Source organism: Oncorhynchus kisutch, linkage group LG3, assembly GCF_002021735.2.
Source record: "Oncorhynchus kisutch isolate 150728-3 linkage group LG3, Okis_V2, whole genome shotgun sequence".
Lineage (NCBI taxonomy): Eukaryota > Metazoa > Chordata > Actinopteri > Salmoniformes > Salmonidae > Oncorhynchus > Oncorhynchus kisutch.
In genome coordinates, this window is record NC_034176.2 from 21,203,902 (window position 1) to 21,210,124 (window position 6,223).

The window sequence follows — 6,223 nt, forward strand, 5'->3', positions numbered from 1 at the left end:
AATCCTCCTCCTTTATCTGGGCTTGGGACTGGCAAAAGTGACCCAAAAGAGACACTTTGGCGGAGTTACTTAGTTTTTTATTTACTTTATGTTTTTTATTTTATTTTTGTTCATTTGGTTTGGTTTTTAATCTTATGGTCCACTTAGGAGCCTACAACAAGTCACAGTAAAACATGAACATTTTTAACCGTAGTATTTTTTACATATTTTTGTATACAATCTAAATGGACCAAAAAGAGACAATAGAAAAAACTGGCAATGGCAATGAGAGAAAATGATGGTAACTAGTCTGGCCCTAATTCAAGTAAAATCATTTTTTTTAATGTAACCCAGGGCGGGATCAGCCAGCAGCAGCTTCCCGCATGCGCGATTCATTTGCAGTCTGGACACGCAGGGACTGCTGCGCCAGGACTGGGCCGCCTGTGAGTGCGTTGGAACGGGGGTGGGGCCCACCGCAGCACCCGCTGCTCGTTGAGAAGAGTAAGAACGACACGTCAGAGTCTCCAAAAGTCTCCAATAACACCAGTAAAAGTCGCTAGTGTAAATTGGCAACACTGCATGGACCCAATGCTCAGCAGGCCACACAGCCTACCATGTGGACCAGTATGTGGTCTACTGAGCATATTAGGTTAAAAAAAAGTGAGGTAGCGACCTCAGGTTCATAGAGCTAAATAATTTAATAATAATGTATGAATTTAAATTATTTTATATTTTTACTCAAGTGATTTGTGTGCAGCAACCCTGCATTCTATTGAAGTTCTATTGATTTGGGTTGCGATAAATCAGATAACAAAATTGTCGTAGAAGGCTTTACAAGCTTTAGCCTACCTACGAGCTTAACTACAGCTCTTTGCCTCAGTCCCTTAACTCTTTGTTTACCTATACCTTTACTTACCTCTGCCTTTCCTAAACTTCGAGAGAAGCTACGCAGAGCTAAAGGAAGAGCTGAAGCTGAGATGCAGCATCCTGCTAAACCCCATCTGGTACCATGGACACATCCCCTGGGAGGTGAGGTTATTCTCGTGGGCTCTGGACACACAAACACAGGCATACACACATGCACACATGCATGTCGCACACACGGCCCTTTGGCCTTGTTATACAACTGTAATAACTATTTGTAATCAGATCCAGGAGTTTTATCAGCTCTTGTCACCTATCAGAGAGACCTCCTCTCTCTCTCTCTCTCTCTCTCTCTCTCTCTCTCTCTCTCTCTCTCTCTCTCTCTCTCTCTCTCTCTCTCTCTCTCTCTCTCTCTCTCTCTCTCTCTCTCTCTCTCTCTCTCTCTCTCTCTCTCTCTCTCTCTCTCTCTCTCTCTCTCTCTCTCTCTCTCTCTCTCTCTCTCTCTCTCTCTCTCTCTCTCTCTCTCTCTCTCTCTCTCTCTCTCTCTCTCTCTTAATGTGAGGGTGACATTTAAAAAATGGAATGCAAAGATATATTGCCAAAAGTAACCAACTGTATTGTTTCAAATATCCACATTAAGGAGTGTGACCTTCTTATTGATGTTAGGAAGAAAACCATCAAAAAATATTTAGAATATTTTATCAATGATGATTTGATAACATATTAATATTCATTAATACATCGCTATCATTCATGTTTCACTTTCCTCCTACAAGACACCTTACGCCACAAAAACCTTACAGCTAAAGTGCTAACCAGCATTATGAGCAACACAATGGCCAGTAGCGTTGCTACGACGTCAACAGAGTGGTAGGTGAACCAGGACATCTTATAGGACTCTGTCCTCAGATGTGCCGCTCCTTTGTTCCTCATGACAAACTCAATCCAGAACATGGCGCGGTCCAGTGGTTTCATGGGCTGGTCCCTGTGCAGCCTGGATAGCCTCTGCATGTTCTCCCTGTAGGTCGGCTCATAGAGAACAGCCTTCACTGCCTCCAGGAAGATGTCTCTGTCTACGGTGGCGATGTCCACTATCTTAGCCACTCCCTTAGCCCTCATCCTATTGAGGTTGTCTTGCTGGTCGAAGACCAACGGGAGGCCGACAATAGGGACACCATGGTAGATGGCCTCCTGGACTCCATTGGTTCCGCCGTGGGCAACAAAGGCTCGGGTCTTGGGGTGTCCAAGGAGGTCGTTCTGGGGGAGCCAATCCACTAGTAAGGTGTTGTTGCCCACGGAGGTGGGCCTCTTCCCAGTGTGCCTCCAGACGATCCTCTGAGGCAGTTTGGCGAAAGCAGCTGCGATGTCCTCAGCGATGTCCTCAGGTAGTTGTCCCACCAAGGTCCCCAGGGACATCATGATGACCCCATGGTCCCCAGACTTCTGGACAAAGTCCTCCATGTCCTGAGGAAGCGGCTTCGAGGGCTTGCACTGGAAACCGCCCATGTAGACCACGTTTGGCATGGTAGGCCGCGGAAACTCAAAGGTAAAGTCATTCCTCATGAGCCATATGTCTGCTGCCTGGAACAATGACATGTAGTGAACGTCAGGGCCGAAGTAACGATGGACGAACGGAATGTAGTGAGGGTCTATGACGTATGCAATTTGAAACCTTGTAAAAAGATAAAACAGAACATTTATGACTCTCTCTTGAAAAGTCATTTTGTCTGTCAACAGTGCTCCTGGCAATGGGACATATGAGAGAGGCGAGGGGGCTATGGCAAAGTGACCCTCGCCCTGGACTGTCCATCGGACATTGAAGACAAGAGGAAGACCAATGCGATGAGCCAGAAACACGCCCCCACCAATGGCAGGATCTGTCAAAACCAGGTCATAGTTTGCATCGCTAAGCGAATGCATTAGTTCGGCATCTTCGAATATCATAGTCATCATTACAACCAATTCCTTGTGTAACTCATAGAACTGCTTCACCACCTCAAGCTCCAGACTCATACGAGACCAGAAACCTCCGCCCTCCCTTTGGATCTGCAATTGTCTGGTCACAAACAAACTAAAGACCTCCTCAACAAATCCACCACCAGATACTGGGATGGTAATGCACGAGTAGTGAGGGGATTTCTCCTTGATGTACCAGTTGGTGGTTGGACGAATCACTGTGATGCTATGGCCTCTGGAGTGCAGCTCTTCGATGAGGACTTTCATATTCACCCAGTGGCTTCCATCCAATGGGAAGACCAGCACGTTCCCCCCATAGACAGTGGTGAGAGAGAAGAGCAGAACAGCAACCGTGACCAGGGTTGGTTGATGCATCTCTTAGGTGAATCCTTTGATAAAAGATAAAAAAGGAAGAATAGTTAGTTACAGAGCAACTCCATCTCTTATATCCTAATAAATAGGTTTTTAATTACATTAACATTTTAGTCACTAAGCAGACACTCTTATCCAGAGTGACTTACAATTAGTGCATTCATCTTAAGATAGCTGGATGAGACAACCACATATCACAGTTGTAGAAAGTACATTTTCAGTCAATAAAGTAGTTGTTGTCAGTTCTAGTGCTAGTGCTAGTAGAGAAATACACATTTTCTCTGTTGATCAATAATTTACTGTGTTATTCATATGTTAATCATGTACAGTGCCTTCAGAAAGTATTCACACCCCTGACTTTTTTCAGATTTTGTTGTGTTACAGCCTGAATTTAAAATTAATTAAATTGAGATTTTGTGTCACTGTCCTGCACACAATACCCCGTAATGTCAAAGTGCAATTATGTTTTTAGACATTTTTACAAATCCAGAAAACATTTTAAGCTGAAATGTCTTAAGTCAATAAGTGTTCAACCCCTTTGTCTAAATAAGTTCAGGGGTAAAGATTAGCATAATGACAAGTTAAATCAGAAGATGTATAGACTCACTCTGTGTGCAATAAGTGTTTAACATAATTTTTTTATGACTATCTCATCTCTGTACCCCACACATACAATTATCTGTAAGGTCCCTTAGTCGAGCAGTGAATTTCAAACACAGATTCAACCACGAAGACCAGGGAGGTTTTCCAATGCCTCGCATAGAAGGGACTTGAAAATGGCTGTCTAGCAATGATCAACAACCAACGTGACAGAGCTTGAAGAATTGAAAAAAGAATAATATGCAAATATTGTAAAATCCAGGTGTGCAAAGCTCTTAGAGACTTACCCAGAAAGACTCACAGCTGTAATCGTTGCCAAAGGTGATTCTAACATGTATTCACTCAGGGGTGTGAATACTTATGTAAATAGTATATTTCTTTATTTTATTTTAAATAAATGTGTAAAAATGTCTAAAAACACGTTTTATCTTTGTCATTATGGGGTAATGTGTGTAGATGGGTGAGAAAGAAAATATAGTTAATCAATTTTGTATTCAAATGTTAGGGGTATGAATACTTTCTGAAGGCGCTGTACAGTATATACATATGAAGTGGGTAAAATAGTATGCAGACATTATTAAAGTGACCATTGTTTAATGTCTATGTACATAGACATGAACCTCTAAATGCAGCCTCAAGATATGCGGTTTCCAGTTTGCACAAAGTCCAGTGTAGTTCCTTGTGAGCTGTCACAGTGTCGGCTTGGGGGTAAATATACACGGCCGTGACGATGACCGAAGAAATGATCTCAGAAGGTAATGCAGTCAGCATTTGATGGTGATGTATTCCAGATTGGGAGAACAAATGGACTTGAGTTCCTCTACTGCACGTTACCACAATCACACCATGAGTAGTGAATCATGAAACATACACCTCCACCTTTCTTTTCCCCAGAGAGTTCTTTCTTCACATATCACAGTCCTAGTAAGTACATTTTTCCTCAATAAAGTAGCTATCAGCAAAGTCAGAGCTAGTAAGGGGGAAAGAGTCAGTGCGAGTGTTAGTTAACGAAAGACCATTTTTGACCAAAAAAAATGTACACAATAAAAATCTTTACACTTACTGTAAATAAGTAGTCAATGTTCAATTGAAAACGTAGAGGCACTGTGTAATGCTATGAACTCTTCCAATGCTGTCACAATTCTCCCAGTCATTGTCACGCCTTCAGGCACATTACTTCTAAAGTTGTGCAAGTTCTCTCTATGTCTGGTAAAGCTTGCTTGTTACGTGACACAATTGTTTCCACTGGCAAAGCCCAGATGCACCACAAAATATGTATAGGATGGGAGCTACTCTGACAACGTCTCTATAAAAACGATTATTTTATTTACACACCTTACAAAAAGCTTTGTTAGACCTCAATGAAAATATTCAATGAAAGAAGTTAATCTAATTTGAATGGTGATGCCGAGTTTTATAACAACACATGTTTGTGGAGGATGCTTCTTGAGACGTTAGACATTTACGTTGTGTAAGGCTATTGAATCTAGTAAAGTTTATAGTTCTTCTATATAAGTTTATAGGTATTCTATAATTCTCTGTAAACATAGATCGATATGAGTTCCAATGGGTTAATCTGAGAACGTTGTAGGTCTGATGATGCCATGTTTTCAACACCAGATACTGAGATCAGAAACTGTTTCAACAACAGGTTTAACTATTCCGATATTCCACTACTTTAACTGTTACTTTAAACTAGATTTTATTCACATAAACACTTACCCCAAAAAATCCCAGTGTGCAAGTAGCCTTAAATCCAAAGTGATGTTTGGCCAACCCCCCCTGAGTTTGCAAACAGTGAAAGTAGTCCTATGGCTGTGGCTTTGAGCTGGAGTAACCTAATTTATGCTGCCACAACTAATCTGTGTTCTCTTGTTCAAAGTTCACAAGTTCTGACATGCAGCGTAATAACACCCCTGTAATTGCGTAAGGCTTTTTAATGTGTTGGATTCCTGTTATGTATTAGAAAATGGTCATTAGTTCAACATTGTTATAGTGAACTAAAATGGAAACTAATCATGAAAAAACTGTTTAGTAAACTGAAATAAAATAATTAACAAATCTGTTTGAAAAACTAAAATTGGAGTTGGTCCAGGGAGTGGGTCCAAGGCTGGTCATGTGTGTCAATCTCCTAAGTACTCTATGCAGTCTACTGCAAATTTGGTTTGATATCCATGTCATTTGAATACAGTCAGAGGTGATACTACAAGTATTATGGGCCATAATTCATGGATAATACGGTTTATTTTCAACACACCTTAGCAATGTTTCACAGTGTCTTTATATAAATGACTGCCTGTCTGTGCACATACTTCTTATTCTGAAAAGTGTGGAAGCATCTACCTGTGAAGGGGAGTCTACATGGTGGTAGTAGTAGTAGTAGTTTAAATGCTATGAGGTTTTTAGTGTTAATTCTTAGATTTTATTTGACCATGGGAAAAATAGCTACAAT

General features: G+C 41.2%; 1 pseudogene across 2 annotated transcripts; it reads right to left on the minus strand.

Annotated features, from left to right (window-relative positions):
* Positions 1-1,436: 1,436 nt before the first annotated feature.
* Positions 1,437-5,632, minus strand: LOC109877587 (UDP-glucuronosyltransferase 2A2 pseudogene; annotated as a pseudogene). Of its 2 annotated transcripts, none has more exons than XR_002253242.2 (2): positions 5,494-5,632; positions 1,437-3,188 (listed from the first exon to the last, which is right to left on the minus strand). The product of XR_002253242.2 is annotated as a UDP-glucuronosyltransferase 2A2 pseudogene, transcript variant X1 (transcript). The 2 variants fall into 2 exon arrangements; XR_002253246.2 differs by lacking the exon at positions 5,494-5,632 and adding an exon at positions 4,835-4,944.
* Positions 5,633-6,223: the final 591 nt, after the last annotated feature.